The sequence below is a fragment of the Gossypium raimondii genome, chromosome 11 (assembly GCF_025698545.1).
Source record: "Gossypium raimondii isolate GPD5lz chromosome 11, ASM2569854v1, whole genome shotgun sequence".
Classification (NCBI taxonomy): Eukaryota; Viridiplantae; Streptophyta; class Magnoliopsida; order Malvales; family Malvaceae; genus Gossypium; species Gossypium raimondii.
This window is the reverse complement of record NC_068575.1, coordinates 12,160,402-12,182,545: the sequence shown is the minus strand read 5'-3', so window position 1 is coordinate 12,182,545 and position 22,144 is coordinate 12,160,402. Positions and strand designations below refer to the sequence as shown.

The following is a 22,144-nucleotide window of genomic DNA, read 5'->3' as shown; positions in this document are numbered from 1 at the left end:
TATTCACACTTCAAATACGAACATATGAAATGATTCGTCATTTCTTTCATTTACTAACAAATAATTATTAAATTCAGCTATATGAAGTTATAATTTAATTTTATAACATAATGATAATCATAATTTCATAATAACTATTTAAAATAAAACATTATATCATTTCTATTTCAATATTTATCGATTAAAATCGGGCAAATGACCAATTTATACACAAGTCATTCATATATTTTCCTCCTCCTCCTCTCCATTCGACATCCTTAATGTATATAACACACTTAAACAACATTATCCATACTTTTACTATTTTCCTGTATGTAAATTCAAGCTGTCTGTCTGAGTCAGAGTCACTAATTTATTTATATCTCAAGCTACAGAGCTCCAACTTAAGATCCGTTAATTGTCCCCAATCCAACTCCAATTTCTTTGGTTCTTGATCTAAATATATTCAAAATGAACTAGTTTAATTATTATTCCATTCTATTTAGTCCAAAAACACATAAATGGGAAAATTACCATTTTGCCCCTGATATTTACACTTTTTGCAATTTAGTCCCTATTGCATAAAACACAAAATACACAAAATTTGTCCACACTATACAAGGGCGGAATGTTCCTAGTATTGCTACAAATCCACACATTTCATTTATTTCACATTTTAGTCCCCCAAAAATTTAATTTCACAATTTAGTCATAATTACTCAATTTCACCAAAAATTCAAAGACAAAACATGTTAATCTTTCACATATCTTCCATATTTCATCATCAACTATCACAAAGCTCAAGCATTCATCAATGGAATATCTCAAAATCAACATCAAATTCTAAAATTAAAGCATGGGCTAGATAGAATACAAAGCAACGATCACAAAAACGTAAAAATCATCAAAAACCAAGACCAAAACATACCTTAATCAAGCTAAACCATTGCCGAAACCTAAGAAGCCATAGTTGAGTTCCTTTCTAGCTAATATTCGGCTTGGAGAAGATGAATGAATAAGAAATTTTTGTTTAATTTTAATTATAAAGTTTAATTTAACAAATGACCAAATTAACCTTATTAATAATAATTTATAAAACACAGATACTAAGGTCACTAATCTAATTTATGGGCTAATTACTTCTTTACTCCTCCCATTTTAAAAGACAACAACAATTGGGTGCTTTTAAATTTGACCCCTAAATTTTTATTTTATGCGATTAAGCCCTTTTTACCAAATTGAGCACTCAAACGATCAAATTTTCATACGAAATTTTCACACATAGTAATTCACATACTACAAATACTAAAAATAATTTTAAAATATTTTTATGACTCAGATTTGTGGTCCCAAAACCACTATGTCCGATTAGGGTCAAAATTGGGCTGTTACAAGAGTTGGGCTTACAATTATTATTGTCGGTATACCCGACTAGCACTGGGTGCAAATATTGTTGGTTTATCCAATTAGAGTTGGGGTCACATTCAATACTATTGGTTAATCCGACTAGCGCTAGGCGCAACCTCCTCTGCAGTTTACCACTAGGCACCGGGTGCCACGTCGCTAATAGATCTTGCGAAAAGGTTACTTGAATTATTGAAAGAGCTGAAATCTTATTTGGTTAAGTTATAATTACATATTAATATTGATTGTTCTTGTGTTTAGCCAATAAATGGAACCTATTAATGATAAATTGATTTACATGTTGTAGGTTAGAAAAATAGTAGAATCGGATTCGGCATCCCGCAAGAATCTCGTACTCAATGTTGGTGTCGTTTCCTTTTGTGTTTTTGGCATGTGCCTAAGATGAAAATTTAACGATAACGTGTAACACCCCTTACCCATATCCGTCACCGGAATAGGATGCGAGGCATTACCAGAACACATACACTTGTAAACGTATTTAACCGTACTATAAAATTTCATCTAAATTAAAACTTTCAAAATTTTTAACATGTTTTTATAATTCTTCACAATATCTCCTCTAAATATTATATTCATAATAAATAGGGCCTACGAGACCCGATTTATATTCATGCAATTCTCAAGTCTTAACAATCCAATGCTTCATTTCTATTTCATTCAATTCATAATTTCTCATGTTCACAATTCAAATCAATTTCTCAATCCAATATACATTTCAATATCACAATAATTCTTTTAATTCAAATCATATCACCAAAGAATAGAAATTTCCATTTACTTCTCATACAATTCAATATCATTAAGTTCAATACTAATACGTATTTACCATTTAACTCAACATTTATCGATTATGCCATTCATTAACACATTTATAAAATTCTTAATTTTGCAATGAAAACATCGCTTTACCTTTTAATTTAGCTAAAATTAGATCATCATCAATCTCATAGTAACTATTTGAAAAAAAAACATTACATCATTTCTAATTCAACATTTATTGATTATGATCGAATATATGACCGATTTATACACAGGCCATTCATATATTTTCCAATTTTCCTCATCCTCCTCTCCATTCCAGATCCTTAATGTATATAACACGCTTAAAGAACATTAACTATATTTTCACTATTTACTTACAAGTAAATTCAAATCTGTCTATCCGAGTCAGAGTCACTAAATTATTTATATCTTGAGTTAAAAAACTACGAAGTAAGATCCGTTAATTTTATCTGAAACTAGACTCGCATATCTTCTTACCATAAAATTTTCATAATTTTTTTCTTAGCCAATAAGTACAGTTTATTCTTTAAAGTCTCCCTTATTTCACTGCTAGACAGTTCCGACCCTTTTCACTAAAAATTAATTTTCTCCTCGTACGGGGTTTGGATGATGTTTCTATTTGTTTCTCTTGAAAATAGACTCATTCATGATTTTAAATATATAAATTTAAGCCCCTAATTATTTTTATTTAATTTTTTATGATTTTCCAAATTCAGAACAGGGAAACCCAAAATCATTCTGGCTTGTCTCACAAAATTTATTATATCTCATAATTTACAATCCCATTACTTACATTGTTTCTCCTATGAAAAACTAGACTCAATAAGCTTTAATTTCATATTTTATTCATTCTCTAATTCAATTCCCACAATTTTTGGTGATTTTTCAAAATTAAACTACTACTGCTGTCCATAACTGTTTTAGTGCAAAATGTTGATTTCCATTTTGCCCCAAATTTCACAGTTCATACAATTCAGTCCTTGCTCAATTAACCCCTCAATTAAGCTAATTTTTCTCAATTAGTACTTTACCTAGACATTATAAGTTATCCATAATTATTGAAATTCAGAATTTCCTCATAAAACCCTAAGTTGTTTTACTACTAGGTCCCAAACAATCACTTTCTATTCAATTCTTTCAATAAAATCAACATAGAAACAATTTAAAGCTCTAATTCCATGCTAAATCATCATATACTTCCAGAACATATTCATAGCAACTTTCAACTTCTTTCATAGAATCAAAAACTAATGAATTCAACAAGTGGGCCTAGTTGTAAAAGTCACAAAAACACAAAAATTTCAAGAAATAATCAAGAATTGAACTTACTTGCAATAAAAATATGAAAAACCAGCTTAAGGAAACCCTTCTATGGTGTTTTTGCTGATGAGAATGCAGAAAAATAAAGAGAAATCTAGATAATTCCACTTGGATCCTAGCTGTATTAAGTAATTTTGCAATATTTCAATTTTGCCCTTAATTCTTCTTACTTTCTTGCTGATTTCATGCCTTTGCCGTCCGGCCCAAATAGACATTGGGTCTATTTGCCTTTTAAGCCCTCTTCCTTTTATCATTTAAGCTATTTAATAATTTCCCATAATTTTACATTTGTTACAATTTAGTCCTTTTTGTTCAATTAATAATCGGAACTTTAAAATTTCTTAACGAAACTTTAATACTAACTTTTTAACACTCCATAAATATTTATAAAAATATTTATGGCTCAGTTTAAAATCTCTGAGGTCTCGATACCTCTTTTTTTCTAATTATTTTAATATTTATTTCTAGTGCACTATTCACTATTTCAAAAACTTTCTTAACTTCACATTTAACTTATAGTCACTAAATTAATAATATTTTCTACTCATTTGTCGGATTTAGTGATCTCGAATCATCATTTCGACACCCCTAAAAATTCAGGCCATTTTATTTTTTCTCGTCGGATTTGTGGTCCCGAAACCACTGTTCCGATTAGACTCAAAATCGGGCTATTACATAACGTCCCTTTTGTTTAGTGAGTTCTAGGGAATATGATTTTGTAAGTGTAAATAATTGTAAATACATGTTTAAAGTTTTATGCAATATTGAAAGTAATGTATGCTTAAATGATTTGGTCATTTTGGTGATTTATCTATGTTGTTTATTTGGTAGGTGAAGTAGAGCTAATTCTTATATCACATGCGTTGTGAATTGAATAGGGATAATACATGTAGGTTGTGCATTTAGTAAAGCCAATGGTTGTAGGTGATGATATTACATGTTTTAAGCTTGATTTTGGTTGGTTTTGAATGCCTAATTATGTCATGGTCATATGCAAATGGTTGTGTCTAGATTGGTACCAATTTGGGTGAGAAATATGGCTTGAAAAATAGCTATTTTTGTCTACACGGGTAAAGACATGAGCATGTGTCTTAGAAGTGTGTGACACACGGCCAGGTGACATGGCCGTGTGTCCCTTGTAATTTTAAAGATTACAAGTCAGTAGGCTCACACGACCTAGCCTATGGGCGTGTGGCTTGGTTGTGTGTCCCAAGTCAGTATACCCACCATTTTTCACATAGCCTAGCACACGGGCATGTGGCTTGGCCGTGTGTCACAAGTCAGTATACTCAACATTGTTCACACGGCCTAGCACATGGGGGTGTGGCTTGGCCGTGTGACCCAAGTCAGTAAGCTCACTAGTTTGGACACAGGCTAGGACAGAGCGTGTTTCCTTATTTTGAATTTCCACATGACCTAAGACATGGGCATGTCTCTTGGCCATGTGAGACATACAACCCTACCACACGGGCGTGTGTCCTCTACACCTTTGAAAATTTTTTATGTTTTCTGAAAAATTCCTTGAGTACTTTAGTCTCGACTTAGTTTTAATGTTTATTTTGGGCCCCGAGGGTTCAAATAAGGGTCAAAATGTATGAGTTTGATTGGTTTTTACTTGAATATTATATAACATGAAATGCTTGAAATTATGTATGTTTGATCAGTAATACCCCGTAACCCTACTTCGGCGAGGGGTACAGGTTTAGGGTGTTACAATTCAACCGTGCATTAATGACTCTAATAGTGTGGAGTTGACAAAGGATTTTAATGAAGAAGAGATTGAGGAGGATATTAAAAGTATGTCACCAATGAAAGCTTCTGGAGATGATGGATTCCCAGCCTTGTTTTATCAAAAATATTGGAGTATTGTGAGAAAGGAGATTATGACATATTGCATTCAAGTTATTAATAGGAGACAAGGATTGGAAAAGATTAACCATACAAATATAGTGCTAATTCAAAAAATTAATTCTCCTACAAGTATGACTCAATTCAGACCAATAAGCCTTTACAATATGCTTTATAAAATCCTATCAAAGGTCATTGTTAACAAGTTTAGAACAGTTTTAGACAAGTCTATTGGTGAAGCTCAAGGCATATTTGTACCTGGAAGACAAATAACATATAATATTCTTGTCGCTTATGAGGTTTTACACTAATTTAAAAGAAGGAAATATAGACACCAAGGCTCTTTTGCTCTTAAACTCGATATGAGTAAAGCTTATGATAGGGTGTAGTGCTACTTTCTACAAAAAGTAATGATTAAAATGGGTTTTTGTAGTGAATGAATTGAGTTAATAATAACATGTATGACTACGGTGACTTATTCGATTATCTTTAATGGTGAACAAGGTGAAGCTTTCAAGCCATCAAGAAAGCTACGACAAGGGGACCCGCTAAGTCCATATCTATTTTTATTATGTGCTGAAGGCTTTTCAAGTCTACTTAGAGAAGCTAAGAGAAAGGGTTTGATAAAAGGGGAAAGGGTTGGTAGGAGTAAATATGGGCTAACACATTTATTTTTTGCTGACGATAGTATTCTTTTTGGAGATGTTACAATTGATCGGGCAAGTAAAATGAATGCTATAATAAAAGAATATGAAAGGGTCTAGGGTCAATTGGTTAATTTTGACAAGTCACTTATCTACTTTAGTATTAATGTGTCTAACGAACAGAAGGAACAAATAGGAGAAATTTTAGGGGTCCGCATTTCTAATAACCCAGAAAAGTACGTTGGGCTTCCAACAATAATGGGCAGTAAAAAGAAAGTTGCATTCACAAATCTAAAAGAGAGATTCATCAAGAGAATAGAGAAATAGAGTACGAGGCAATTATTAATGAGGGGAAGGAGGTATTCATAAAAGTAATTTTACAAGTAATTCCTATTTTTGCAATACAATGTTTCTTATTATCAAGTTCTTTATGCCGTGAGTTAAATAACATGATTGTGAAATTTTGGTGGTGTAATGCACATACAAAGAAGGGTATACATTAGTGTCAATGGAGAAAGGTTTGTTGATCGAAAGAGAGAGGGGATTAGGATTTAAAGACTTGTCCAAATTTAATATAGTGTTGTTTGCGAAACAAGGATTGAGACTATTGTTAAAACCAGATTGTTTATTCGTAAAAGTTATAAAAGTAAAATACTACTCGAACACAGACTTTATGAATGCAAGTATAGGATCTTACCCATCATATACTTGGCGCAGTATATAGATATCTAGAAGGTTGTTGGAACAAGGTTGTGGTTGACGAGTGGGTAATGGTGCCAGCATTAATATATAGAACGAAAATTGGTTAATTGAGCCTGAACAAAAAAGAATCCGAGGACATGACATTAATACAAGATATACAAAGGTCGTTGATATACAAAGAATTCAAAAACCTTTTTAATGAAGATACGTCGCGAAGAATATTAACCATACCTCTTTCAAACAATGCTCGAGAGGACCACTTGGTATGGAGGGGCGGTAATTCTGGCATCTATACGGTCAAGAGCAGACACAGATGGCTCGAAGTAGCAGATACAATTCCCAATGATAATTCTATTGAGGTACAAAAATTATTATTCAACAAAATATGGAGCCTAAGACTAGCCAGCAAAATAAAAATTACATGCTGGAAAATTCTTAAAAATTCCATGCTGACATTATCAAATTTACAACAAAGAAACATTAGTGTACAAAATTTATGCCCAAAAGTGTCTTTTTTCTGAACAAGTCATGCATAGTATGAGAGTATTATTCTTGATCGATGATGAAAATCAGAATTGGGAAACTTGGTTAGCTATGGAATTGTCAACTAGAGATATGCTATATCTAAGACAAGTAACAGTTACATTTTAGGCACTATGGTACAATCACAATATGGTCTATCATAATGGAACGAGACAAAATGTTTTCAGAGTCATTTCTTTCATAAATGCTTACATTTCAGAGGTTGATAACATAAGGATTTTATCAAAAGACATGCAAGAAAAATCGAAGTCTATTTGGCAATCGACAGAAGATGATTATGTGAAAGTAAATTTTAATGCATGTTTTAACTATCGTACAAATAGCTTTGTTTCAGGAATTATTATCAGAAATAACGAAGGACTTATAATGGCAGCAAGCACTTACCCAAATTCGCATGTGAGAGATGTGACAATTGTAGAAGCACAAAGAAAAATAAATAAGTTCTTCTCTTTTATTTTCAAATTATCATCTTTGTCTTTTCTCTGTCATATTTCTTCTTTATTTCTTTCTTTCTTCTTCTTGTCAACTATTTTTTCTACTGTAAGTTGTTGTAAATTCTTAAGTCAAATTTAACCCGGTCCCAGCAATTAACAAGGTATCAGAGCCAACGATCTACGATGTCAAGCGACGACATTGCTACTCGACTTAAAAAAGATGTGGGAAGTCTGCAGCAAGCATTGCAAAGCTGCAGAAGGATGTTTCCCAGTGGAGCACAAAGTTGAATGATGGATTGAAAGAGTTAAGGGTGGAATTCAATAAAGAATTCAAGGTGGAGTTGAGAGAACTAAAAGATGAGTTACTAGGGGAGATCAAATCTGAAATGCAGGGACTACTAGAACTTTATTTGGGTCAATCGTCTACTTTCATTGCTGGTGTGCAGCTATCTATTACATCTTCTGCTAGATAGTCGTGTGATAAGGAGAAGGGGATTCTTGATGTTTTACTAATCAAGTTTTTGCCTAGAAAATATCTCCTAACTCACATTCGAAGGGAACTTATTCCTTTTTTACCTAAGGTTGATGACAATTTGGGGTCCCATGTGGAAGATCACTTCTCTAAGTCGCACAAGCTAGAATGTCCATGTTTTGAAGGATCCAATTTCAAAGGTTGGTGGGCAAAATTAAAACAATATTTTGAGGTCCAGAGGGTCTCTTCTAATGCCAGGGTCTGAACAATTATGTTACACTTGGAGGGCAAAGCTCTTGACTAACACCATTTTTATGCACAACGGCAATGGGACTTTCACATGTTAGTTTGGGAAACTTATGCAATGAGCTTGCATGAGCCTTTTGCATTAGGTTATTTTTAGGACCCCATGTTTGACTTGGTGGTATTAAAGCAACATGGAATGTTGGACCAATATCACAACACTTTTGTTAGCTTGTTGAATCAATTACAGTTGCTGGAATCATATGCCTTAAGCATATTTACTAGTAACTTGAAAACTAAAATAGAGAAATATTACAGTTGTTCAAGCCAAAAACGTTGGCAGAAGGATTTCAAGTGGCACATAAGGTGGAGGGCATATTGCAACAATATCTTGGGAGGCCACTCTTAATGGGAAGTCCTACTTCTGTGAAGTCATCAACTCAGAGTCATACAAGTACTATTTCTCAAACTTTTAAGCCTTGAGAAATGCGTAATGGTAGAGGTTCCACAGGGCCAAAAGCAGCTCACAAGTCAGCTCCGACGGTAAATTCACCAAAGAAGTTTAACACGACATTATCAGTCATAGAGATTGACAATAGGAGAAAAAAGGGATTGTGCTTTTTGTATGGTTCCAAATATAGTATGGGTCGCAAATGTGTTAGGTCTAAGCTATATCAGCTGCTGTTGGAGTTAGACTAGGATGAGGATGGGTAAGAGGCCCACGAGAAATTAGAGCAATTAGTGGGGTGCCGATCGAAACGGTGACCCAAAATCCTATACTTTCGCTCCATGCCATCCAAGGATCCCAAGGTACCCATACGATGAAGGTGGTAGCATCAGTTGGAAATGCTGACGTTATTATTTTGGTTTATTCAGAAAGTACGCATAATTTTATAGGAGCAAGATGGGTGAGGCAGCTCACTATACTCTTCAGTCAAAAGCATAAGTTGAAGGTCATGGTGGTTAATAGGGGTAGTATATTCACCCAAGGTTTGTGCCATGGGGTGAGATGGGAGGCCCAAGGACTACGTTTTTTTACAGATTTCTTTGTGCTACTGGTTAAAGGTTACGATATGGTTCTGGGGGTGTAGTAGCTTCTATCATTGAGGAGCATTACTCGGGACTTTAGGGATTCAATAGGATTTAATCAGGAAGGAAATAAATTTTCGTTATTGGGAGCATTACGATACGGTTCTGGTCTATTATAGCTTCTCTCGAGATTGGAAGGTTGCTAGAAGTTTTTCTATTGTAGGGAATCATTAGGGCCCCTATACGCTCTTGATAGTTATAATAGACCAAGCCTCATTGCAATTTCCACCTGAACCAATTCTTAACGATTTGCTCAATCTCTTAGAGGCATTCAATGACGTGTTTCAACACCAGTTATGAAACATCCCTAACCCCGTATTTGTCTTCGGAACAGGATTACGAAGCATTACTAGAATTTACAGATCAAATAAACAGATAATTCATATCATATAGCATTTATATCAGAAATAAGTCATGATGTCCTTTATATGAGCTCCCGAGACCCAAAATACATGTTAAAAATAAGTCGAGACTAACTGGGTACTTAGAAAATTTTTCAGAATACATTAAAATTTTCAAAAGTGCAGGGGACACACTCCCATATGGCCAACCCGTATGGCCAGGCTGTGTGTCTCACATGGTCAAGAGATACGCTCGTGTCTCAGGCCGTGTGGACATTTGAAATAGGGACACACGACTGTGTCCTAGCCCATTTCTGAATTTATGAGCTCTCTGACTTGGGTCACACGGTTAAGCCACACGCCCATGTGCTAGGTGATATGAATAATTTGAGCATTCTGTTTTGTAATTTTTAAGATTCATAATGTGTTTCTTGTATCTATGTTACGGCAGTATCGATCGAATCCTTCACATATAATTTCTTCGACAGAGGTTGAGATTTAGCCCTATATGTCATATAATGAAGAACCAATCAGAATCATGGCACGAGAGATCAAAGAATTAAGAAACAAAAGAATAGCCTTAGTGAAGCATCGTCACAGTATTGACGAGGCTACTTGGGAACCCGAGGAAACCATGAGAAAACAATACCCTAACCTATTTTTTGGTAAGATTTTTGGGGACGAAAATTCCTAACGGGGGAGAGTTGTAGCGGCCCGTTTTTAGTGAAATCTGGATAGTGGTTTCGGGACCATAAATCTAAAGTAGAAAAATTAATTTTAATATTATTTTATAGACTACAGCATGATAGAATTATGGTATAAAAATTTCGTTAAGAAATTTTACCGTTTGTATGCTCAATTTGTGGAAAATGACTAAATCGCATAAAGTGCGAAAGTTGTGTTCTATTAGCTAAAGGTGTCAAATAGCTATAGAACTTTAAAATGGAGGTCCTTAAATGGTAATTAGACCATTAAATGAGTTAGCGGATGAGCATGGTTTGGTAATTGTGCAATTTTAAAGTTAGGTAAGGGTGAATAGGTAATTAGGTAAATAAGTGAGAAATTAAATAAAAAATAAAAAGCTTCATCTTTCTTCATCTTTATAACCAAAGTTGGGAGGAAAAAACACCATTGGAGAGCTTGAAAATTTTGGATAGTTTATCCTTTGCATGTAAGTGCAATTTTGTTCCGTTTTTATTGATTTTTATGTTTTCGGGTTCGTTGTAGCTTAATCTAGCTAAATAGGGGACTAATTTGCAATATGATTGAAAGTATAGGGTTTTTAATGAGATAATTTTGGTTGTTTTTAAAGTTTAATGGAAGAAATGAATCTTTGTTGTTAAATAAACAACTTTTGTTAAGTAAGTTTTGTTGCAATTGTCAAATAGGGATTAATTTGAGAAAGGTAAAAATTGTGTGTTAAATATGTGAAATTGTGAAATGTATGGGCTTCCATATGCATATATAGATTTCGGCTAGGCTTGGATGTAATGAAATTGCATGAATTTCATTTTTACGAGTCTAGGGACTTTGTAGAGAAGTAAAATGTTTAGGGGCAAAATGGTAATTTTGTCATAACATGAAATTTGGATTGAATTGATTAGAAAAGTAATTAAATGAGTTAAAAATTGATTATATAGATCAAGAAAAGCAATATTAAAAACTAAATCGGGGAAAAGATAAAGTCGTGGACTAAACAATTGTATTTCTCAGTACGAGTTTGAGGTAAGTTAGTGTAACTAGATCTTGTATTTATATTTTTTAATCAAAATATATGTATGTGAATGGTTTAATTATTATGTATAATTATCAAACGTATAACCGACAATATACGAAGAATAACAAACGTCGTTTGAACCTTAAAAATTCGTAGCATACAAATGACATTTCATTAGGGTTACCGATTCCAGCTCTTATAAGCTTGTCGACACTCAGTTCGTATGAGCTTACCGATATTCAACTTGCAGGAGCTTACCGTTTATCGCCCGTATAAGCATACATGTACAAGAATTGATGGATTACAGTTCAGTACACCTCATGTGTACCACCTGTGTATCTAACAATATTCTAAGTAGTTCAACGGGCATAGTGTTATTACGAGATTATATAAGTTTGATACGAACTATTACAGGTATTTACATGGAAATGGTTTATATATGTGATATACAGATATACTGTATAAATGTTACACGTACATGAAATTTTATAATTGTGAAATTCATGAATGATTCTCGATTTTTATATGTATACATGGCTAACTTGGTAAATGGTTATGTGATAGGCTTTGGCCAAATTGAATTGAGTTACTTACCTAAATTTATGGTTATATAGTAAGTTTAATTATATGTTTTACGAACTTACTAAGCTTAATTGCTTACTCCGTTTATTTTTTCGTATTTTATAGTGTCTCGGAAGCTCTTTCAGATTAGAAGTCGTCAAGGATCGCATCACACTATCAAACACTTATAGTGGTACTTTGGACTTTATATACCTTGGTTAAATGACATGTATAGGTGTTTTGGCTAATGTGGCATATATGTCTTGTTGTGTTTTGGCCATTTGATTTGGTTTGTATGGTGGACATATATTTTGACATGTAAATGTGTATAAATGACCTTATGATATGTGGTATATATTTGCTATGTGAATGCCTTGTTTGTGAATTGGTATTTGGGTACCAATTGATTTAAAATGAGATGTGGTAAGCATGTTAAGTTTTAGGCACAATGTCTCATATATGAGTTGACCATTTAGGTATGTTTTGGAAGTATATTTGGTATGTTTTAAAGTGGTTAATTGATATGCTTATGGGTATCATGTTGTATGTGTGGACATTACATGTTATAAACTTGTTATTGGCTAGTTTTGAATGCCTATTTATGCTAAGGTAGTATGCACATTATGATGTCCAAGTTGGTATTTATTTAGGTGAGAAATGTGGCTTGAAAAATGACCTATTTTTGTCCACATGGGCAGACACACAGGCATGTGTCTCAGCCGTGTGTGACATACAGCCAAGTGACACGGTCGTGTGCCCCCTGATACTTTTATAGAATTCAAGTTAGTAGCTTCACACGGCCTAGCACACGGCTTGGCACACAGGTGTGTGAGGCCATTTCGAAGGATACACGGCCTGGTACACAGGCGTGTGGGTTGGCTATGTGACCCAAGTCAACGAGTTACATGGGTTCAGACACGGGCTGGGACACGGCCATGTGTCCCTATTTCGAATCCCCACACAACCTAGCCACACAGGCGTGTGTCCCTTACACATTGAAAAGTTCTCAAAGTTTTTCTAAAAATTCGTAGAGTACTCGGTTTGGTCCCGAACCATTTTTAAGGTCTATTTTGGTCATCGAGGGCTCGTATTAGGGACTATATCAATAAATTTAAATGGTTTTTGATTTGAATGATAATAAATATGAATTGTATGATTGTTTGAGTTGTAAGTGCGATAATACTCTATAACCCTATTTCGACATCAGATACAGGTTAAGGGTGTTACATCGTGTCTCAAGAGTAAAGGGAAGTCAATGGTAGGATCTGAGCTAGAAATACAAAAGGAAATTTTTACTTTCTTTCATAACAGTTCCTTAGGGGGCCACTCGGGCACTACTGCCACACGACATCGCATGGCAGGTTGGGTCTATTGGAAAGGGATGTCCAAAGACATAAAAAGATGGGTGAGAGAAAGTGGTGTCTACCAAAGGAACAAATATGATCCATCAGCTTCACTGAGACTCTTACAGCCACTGTCGATACCTTCTAGAACGTGGGCAGATATAAGCATGACTTTATAAATGGGTTACCAGTTTCATAGGGGAAGGACACTATATGGGTAATAGAAGACCGTTTGGCAAAATATGGGCACTTCGTGTCTTTGTCCCATCCATACTCAGTTCTAACAGTTGCTCAAGTTTACTTAGATTATATTTTCAAACTCCATGGTTTTCCGGACACCATAGTTTTCGACAGGGATAAGATCTTTGTCAACAATTTTTAGCAGGAACTTTTCACTAAGCTTGGGATAAAACTTTACCATTTAACTGCTTACCACTCGCAAACAGAAAAAAACAGAAGCCTTAAACAAATGCCTCAAAAATTATTTGCGATGCATGACTGTGGAACGACCAAAGGAATTGAGTTTTTGGATGTCGTTAGCTGAATGGTATTATAATACCACTTTCCATTCTACATCAAGGAGATGCCTTATGAAACTTTATACGGGCAAGCACCTCCACATTATCTGACATATTTAGCTGGTTCACCGAACGCGGCTTGTGTAGATCAAAGCTTTCAACAACAAGAGGCTGCAATGAAAATGCTGCAATTCCACCTCAAATGGTTGCAGGATAGGATGAAACATTTTGCGGATAAGAGGGAGAGCGACCGGTAGTTCCAGATGGGAGAAGGAGTTTATCTGAAACTCTAACCATACTGACAACATATCTTCCAGAGAGTCTTCAACCATAAGTTAGCTCCTCGTTATTTTGGGCCATTCAAAGTGGAAGCCAAGATTGGGGAAGTCACCTACCACCTCCAAACTCACGAGTGCATCCAACCTTCCATGTGTCCCAACTTAAGTGCCATGTTGGCCAGAAACCAGTTCAACCTATACTACCAGCAATGGATTGGGATAAGACCCTTCCAAAGGAGCCAATCCGAATTATAGATAGAAGATTGGTAAAGATAGGAAACTAGGCAACGACCAAGGTGTTGATCGAATGGAAAAATTTGTTTCCAGAAGATGCTACCTGGGAGAATTTGGTTGATCTGGGACGTTGCTTTCCAACCTTCAATCCTTGAGGTCAACGATCCTGTCAACAATGGGAGTAGTTACGTGCTCTTTTTACTAGTTGATGTTATTTCTTTCTATTTTGAATAATACGGTGAGTTTGGAAACATATTAAAATACATGATTTGGTTGGTTCTGATCTTGTTGTCTGTAAATACATGGGAATTTTGATTTTTACAGCTTGTTTGGTTTGGTGTATTGGCATAGCCAATACACCCCTAATCGGTGGGCCCCACCTAATCCGGGTGTAACACGTCGTTTGGTTTGATGTATTGGTAATACGCACCTAATCCATTACCTTCTTAATCGGTGAAAACCACCGATTTCTATTCCCTCTTTGCCCAGATTAGCTACCGATTGAGCATCACCTCCACGATTTGCCCTCCCCCATCCCTTGTTTCTCTTCATTCCTTCATCGATTTCCTTCCTTATTTCTTTGCTTTGGTTTTCGCGATTTCCTCCATCCATTATGCCTCTTTCTTGTCGATTTGTTCCTCTGTTTCCTTTCTTTTCTTTTTCGCTCGCCACTCTTTCGATTGCCTTCTCAACCGATCGACCTTCTTCTTCTCAACCGGTCTCGAGTTCTTGAATCGAAAGGTAAAGGAATGGAATCAACGTAATGAGTTTCAACTCTCTTTTCTTTTCTTTTCTTTTCTAACTCTCTTTTCCTCTCGTAATTAGTTTCAATGGTCGCCTTGTAGTGTCTTTAGCTTAATTCTAGGTTAGCGATTGAATCAACATCATAGTAGAAAGAAACCAACGGTGAAACCAAAAAGCCGACGATATCCCCATGTCACCGTAGCCATCGCTGGTTCTATCGTCGACAACGCTTTCGATCTCTCGAGCTCGCCACTCGAGTAATGGAAAATCCTCTGTTTCTCTTCACTCTTTCTACCCTATGTTACAAATTTTCATTTAATTTCTCCTTTTCTTTCGGTTGGCGAGTCAAATTGCTCGTCTTTGCTACTATTTTTCGGATCAATGAGTTTTTTAACCTAATTTCTTATTTGTTTAATGGTCTAATTATTGTTTTAGGCCATCTATTATCTGAAATTTGAGATGTTGCCTCCACTTGATGCTCCACATCATCGTGTAAGCATGAGTGGGCTCCCTACCGGGAAGGTAAAGTTTGGTCTTGCCTTTTGTGATTGTTATAGGTTTCTTACTAGGTCTATAATTGTTAAAAGGTGAATTGTAGGAAGGATAGATGCGACGAGATAAATTGATATGCTTTTTAAATGTAAAGAGCTTGGATGTAATTTGTATGGGGAATTGATTGGAAAGCGAGGTTCTGAGCTTTATAAAGAAATGATAAGGTTAGGTTAGGTTCAGTTGTTAGGAACTTGGGTGCGATTTCTATGGGGAATCTTAGCAATCTGTTGCCTACTAGAAGACATGCTTGATCAATGGTGAGCTGAATTGAATCTTTGGTGACTTCATTTGTTGCGATAACTTTATAGGTGTCACACTTGAGGAAAAACACACAAGCTCTGTGGGAACAAAGTGGTCGATGTAGGTTTAGATAAGGTATGTCATTCTTGTGCGAGTGTGACTCACTTTAACTTGCTGCCTGCATAATTTCTTTTCTTTTTAATCAAGCGGCAAATTTTAACCTTAATAGGCAAATTTTAATGATAGCTATCAACTTATTTGACCACATACTGGTCCTTAATGGCTATATTATCCTGAAAATCTTCTTGTTTGCCCCTTGAAGTTGTTAATGGCTTACGGTTATTGTCTTTTTTCTTTCGTACTTTTGGCTCAAACTTCTTTTTGAGCATAGAAGTTATGAATGGAAAGAAATTAAGTCTGTTGATGAACATTTATTAATTCTTAGTTGCTAATTTCATGCTGTTCAATTATTGGCATTGCCATAAATTTTTTTATAGTATCAAGCACTAAAAAGATTTTCATATAAAGCTGGCAATGGGAAGGATCATATTTGCTCTGAATTATTTTCTTGTACAAAGTTGTAGTTTCCTATTTTGCATTCAGAAAGCTCAAACATGACTTAAAACTTATATATATATATATATATATATTCTCTTGTTCAGATTAAATTTGTATACTAAGGAGTGTGATACTGATATATTACTTATGAACTGGTTTGGGCTATTTCATGGTTCTTTATGCAGAATGTTGTGGTTGATCAAGCACTTGGGCCTGGAAAAAGAGTTACTGTTGCAATGGGAACTAACCTAAACTTGGATTATGGTAATAAAATTGTTCTTATACTATTTCATGTTTCATTGTCATGTAATTGTTTTTCTGAATTGTTTTTCTGAATTTAGCTGATTGCATTGATTGTTTTAATTCATAGGATCAGTAATGGACATCATTCAGCTTCATTGTTTAGTTTTTGGTATTGGTGCTCATGACATAGGCAGAGTAAGTAGAGATTCCCTTCTGCTGAAAACGAGGAACAAGTAAGCTTTTGATTTCTTCTGTTGAATGCTTGCTTTATATTGTAGTTGAACTAAGATCTTGAGGCAGTACTGCAACTTGTCAACAAATATGCCTTCTGGTTTTTGGTGCTTTAGAGGAAACATGTGCTCTTGGCAATTTAGCCTTCCTGGAGAGGTAAATTACTTTTGATTCATTGTGATTTTTTAGCAACCTTACCTCATGGCCTTTTATTTCCTAATTTATCAATGCATCATATAAATCCAGAATTGGCAGAGATTACTTTTTCCCTTAACTTGTGGAATGGACACATGAAGTTGGAGGTTATTTTTAATGGCAACTTTGGATAGTATTCGTTTTCCTGTTAGATTGGTGAGCTATTTTGTTTGAAGGGAAGAATCAGTTTCATGGAAGGCCAATTGGAGTTGAGAGCAGGGTGAAAGAGATATTGTATCGGCTTGAATTTCTTCTATTGAATGCTTGCTTTATATTTTTAGTTGAAGTGAGATATTGAGGCAAGATACTTCGTTTAATTGTAATTGTTGTAAATTCAATCGAGTTCTTGATGATAATTCGATATGGTTATGTTTTTTTATTTTTAGAGTTCAATTCTTACTTATTAAATTTTATTAGTTATAATTATTTTAAATTTTATTAAATCATATATTTTAATTAAAATATATTTAATATTAATTATTTCAAATTATCTTTTATAGTATCATATAATATATTATGATTTGAGTAAATTCATATAAGAATATTAATTATTAAGAATTTTATTAAATTATATATTTTAAGTATAATATATTTAATAATAATTATGTTTAAATATGATTAAATTATTTATTATTCATATTAATAATCTTATCAAAATTTAAATAACAATAACAATAATAATTTACCAAAACAAATTTCGGTAATTATTAAGAATTTTATTAAATTATATATTTTAATTAAAATATGTTTAATAATAATTATGTTTAAATATGATTAAAATATTTATTATTGATAATAATAATCTTATTAAAATTTAAATAACAATAACAATAATCATTTACCAAAACAAATTTATGCTAAGGGTATTCTAGTCATTTTAGTTTTTTCCACTATGCTATTACACCTCTATTCTATTCAACCAAACACAAGATTACTATTACGCCTCTATTCTATTACATTCAACCAAACAGTTGATTTGCTATTACACCTCTAATCTAATACACCTCTAATCCAATACACTTCTAATCCAATACACCTCTAATCCAATACAGCGAACCAAACGCACCTTAGGGATTGTAATAGCTCCAAGACTATTATATAAGCAGGGAAGGGTGTTGAGGACACAGTGAAAATAAATAAGTTCTATTTTATTCTCAAGTTAACATCTTTATCTTTTCTTTGTCATACCTCTTCCCTATTTCTTTCTTTTTTTTTTCTTGTCTAATATTTTTTTCTACTGTAAGTTGCTGCAAATTCTTAAGTAAAATTCAACCCAGTTCTAACAATTAACATATCTACAAAGTGATGGTTGTAACAGAATATGAATCGATCAGTGTTGCGTTGATAGAAGAAAGTAAAGAAAGGATTAAGAAATTTGAATATGTAAGATTTAGAGTCGTACCTCGAACAAAAAATCAAGCAGCACACAAAATGGCTGAAGCAAGAAAACATTTCGACTCCCCAATGTTCTGGATTGAAGAAGCACCAGAAAAAGTAACAAGAATAGTAGATTTGCATAGAGGGAGTATGGGTAGAGAAGAAGTGTTAAATTTTTCTGAGTAAAATGATGAGGATATAATAACGAAGTGCGATTAAAACTCAGAGTTGCAGAAGGGAAGAATCAGAGCCAGAATTCAAGAAATAACTTCACCAGAAATGAGGTAGATCCACTCCTTTTTCAAATGCTGATGAAGAGACGAAAGGAGGAAAGAATGAGGCTAATGGCTTCTTTACTAATCGATTTTTTTGTTTGGTTGTTATGTTCCACTTTTTAGGATTTCTAGGGTTTTTCATTTGTGTTTTTAGGAGTTGTTCTTGTAAAGAGTTTTTTATTAAGATTAGAGGACAAGGGCCTTAAATGGCTTTTATTTTAACAGACTGTAGTAGGTGGTTTAATGAGTTTTTTCTTCTTCTAATTAATGTATCAGTAGAGATTAAGTTAAAAAAATTTTTAAAACTCAATTTTACTAAGTAGACTTGAAAACCCCAATCCAGATTTCTGTTAAACTAAAACTAATGACACGCAAACACATGTTAAAAAATTTTCAATTTCACTTAAAAATTATAAAAACTAAAAGAATCATTAAAATCCCCAAAATCATTTAAAATTAAAATCCCCAAAAATTAAAGCTAAAATATCTTAATCTAATTTTGAAAATTATAAAAAAATAAATTATATGTATGCAAAACTTAAATTTTTTAAAAAATCATAAAATTAAAAAAAAATGGTTTGCTTGGACTTTTAGGACCATTTTACCAATAAATGCCCATTTCCAATTTTATTTACGGAAATGGGCCACTTTTTTCATATTTACCGGAGTGGGCTGAAAACACCAAAACGCGTCCACATAGGAGCATTATACGGGGAAATCGCTCCCTCAGGGATGTGGGCTATTTGCATGTTTAGTTCCCAAGGTTTGTGGGTTTAAGGTTTTAGGATTGTAGTGTTAGTATTTTGTTAAAATAATTTAGGGTTTTATTTAATTAGGGTTTAAAAATTTTAAAAATAAATTAGGCTTTAAAGTTTTTTTTTAAATTAATTAAATTAGGTTTTAGGGGTTTTAAATAAATAAACTAAATTAGGATTTAGAGTTTTTAATAAAATTTATTAAATTAGGGTTTATTTTTTAAAAATATTTTTTGTGTTTAGCTTTTAGGGTTTTTGTAAAAGGGTTTAGGTTAAGGGTTTAGTGGGGTTTATATTGAGAAGAAGGATTTTTTTTTGTAACAGCCCGATTTTGGGTCTAGTCAGAACAATGGTTTTGGGACCACAAATCCTATCGGAACGGTGATTCGAGATCACTAAATTCGACAAATGGGTAGAAAATATTATTAATTTAGTGAGTATAAGTTAAATGTGAAGTTAGGAAAATTTTTGAAATAGTGAATAGTACACTAGAAATAAATATTAGAATCGAAAATGAGGTATCGAGACCTCGGGTATTTTAAACCGAGCCATAAATATTTTTATAAATATTTATGTAGTGTTAAAAAGTTAGTATTAAAGTTTCGTTAAGAAATTTTAAAGTTCCGATAATTAATTGAACAAAAAGGACTAAATTGTAACAAATAAAAAATTATGGGAAATGATTGAATAGCTTAAATGATAAAAGGAAGAGGGCTTAAAAGGTAAATAGACCCAAGGTCTATTTGGACTGGACGGCAAAGGCATGAAATCAGCAACAAAGTAAGGAGAATTAAGGGCAAAATTGGAATATTGCAAAATTTACTTAATAAAGTTAGGACCAAAGTGGAATTATCTAGATTTCTCTTTATTTTTCCGCATTCTCATCAGAAAAAACACCATAGAAGGGTTTCCTTAAGCTGGTTCTTCCTATTTTTACTGCAGGTAAGTTCAATTCTTGATTATTTCTTGAAAATTTTATGTTTTTGTGACTTTTACAACTAGGCCCACTTGTTGAATTCATTAGTTTTTGATTCTATGAAAGAAGTTGAAAGTTGCTATGAATATGTGCTGGAATTATATGATGATTTAGCATGGAATTAGAGCTTTGAATTGTTCATATGCTGATTTTATTGAAAGAATTGAATAGAAAGTGAATGTTTGGGACCTAATAGTAAAAGAGTTTGAAGATAGAGTTATATGTGGAAATTCTGAATTTCAATAGTTGTGTAACAACTTATAATGTCTAGGTAAATTATTAATTGATAAAATTAGATTAATTGAGGGGTTAATTGAGAAAGGACCGAATTGTAAAAACTGTCAAATTTGGGGCAAAATGGAAATCAACATTTTGCACTAAAGCAGTTTTGGACAGCAGCAGTAGTCTAACTTTGAAAAATCACCAAATATTGTGAGAATTGAATTAGAGGATGAATAAAATATGAAATTAAATCTTGTTGAGTCTAGTTTCTCATAGAAGAAACGGTGTAAGTAATGGAATTGTAAGTTTTGAGATATTTGAAGTTCAGTTAGACCAAGTCAGAATGAGTTCGGAATCCCCTGTTCTGAATTTGGAAAATTGTTAAAATTTGTACAAAAATAATTATGAGTTATAGTTTATATTATTAGAATCCTTAATAAGTCTATTTTCAAAAGAAATAAACAGAAACATCATCCAAATTCTTTACAATGAGATAATTAAATTTTAGTGAAGAGAGGTCAGAACTGTCAGACAGCGAAACAGGGGAAACTTTAAAGAATAAACTGTACTATTTGGCTAAACCAAAAATTCTGAAATTTTTATGGTAAGAATATATGTGAATCTAGTTTTGGGGAAAATTTACGGTTCTTAATTTGAATTTCTGTAGCTCCAGGGAAAAATAATTTAGTGACTCTAACTCAGACAGACAGCTTGAATTTTACATACAAGAAAATAGTGAAAGTACGAATAATGTTGTTTAAATGTGTTATACAGATTAAGGATGAGGAATGGAGAGGAGGTGGAGGAAAATTGGGAAATATATGAATGATTTGTGTATAATTGGTCATATGTTTGATTATAACTGATAAACGATGAAATATGAATGATGCTTATATTTCTGTATTATTGGTCATGGTTTAAGCTCTTGTGTGAAAATAAAATTTCATAGTATGTGTGTATGGTATATTCAGTATATGATTTGGCATGAAAAAATGTCATGAATGGTTTATCATGTGGTTAGTTCCAAAAGAGTTATGTTTAAATACACTAGCTTGCAACTATGGTTGAATGATATGTTTATATCTTGTGTGATGTGCATAGGAACAAGTGTGGAAAGATAATGAAATAGTAAGTTCATATGGCTGAAATTTAATGATTAAATGTTAATTTCATGAATTATATAATGTATGATGAAATATATATTTGTTGTTGAAATGAGAATAGAATAAAAATGCGAAAACTGAATAAATGATCAAATTGAGCGGAACGCCTGATTTGAGTACTTCTGATCAAGTGACAAAG

At 33.3% G+C, this 22,144-nt stretch overlaps 2 long non-coding RNA genes across 3 annotated transcripts in view; one reads left to right on the top strand and one right to left on the bottom strand.

Annotated features, from left to right (window-relative positions):
* LOC105804614 (uncharacterized) overlaps positions 1–19,117 on the bottom strand; it is a 30,470-nt gene extending 11,353 nt beyond the window's left edge. Inside the window, exons 1-3 of one of the 2 annotated variants that reach the window (XR_008190576.1) lie at positions 18,640–19,117; positions 6,933–7,052; positions 6,697–6,814 (exon numbers count right to left, since the gene is read on the bottom strand). This is a non-coding gene — a long non-coding RNA (uncharacterized LOC105804614). Of the gene's footprint in view, positions 1–3,342; positions 6,815–6,932; positions 7,053–18,639 lie in introns of those variants that run through there. The other variant, XR_008190577.1, reaches the window with a different exon arrangement.
* LOC128034524 (uncharacterized) lies at positions 16,160–17,614 on the top strand. The gene is made up of 3 exons (XR_008190578.1): positions 16,160–17,006; positions 17,090–17,198; positions 17,289–17,614. It is a non-coding gene; the product is annotated as an uncharacterized LOC128034524 (long non-coding RNA).
* Positions 19,118–22,144: the final 3,027 nt, after the last annotated feature.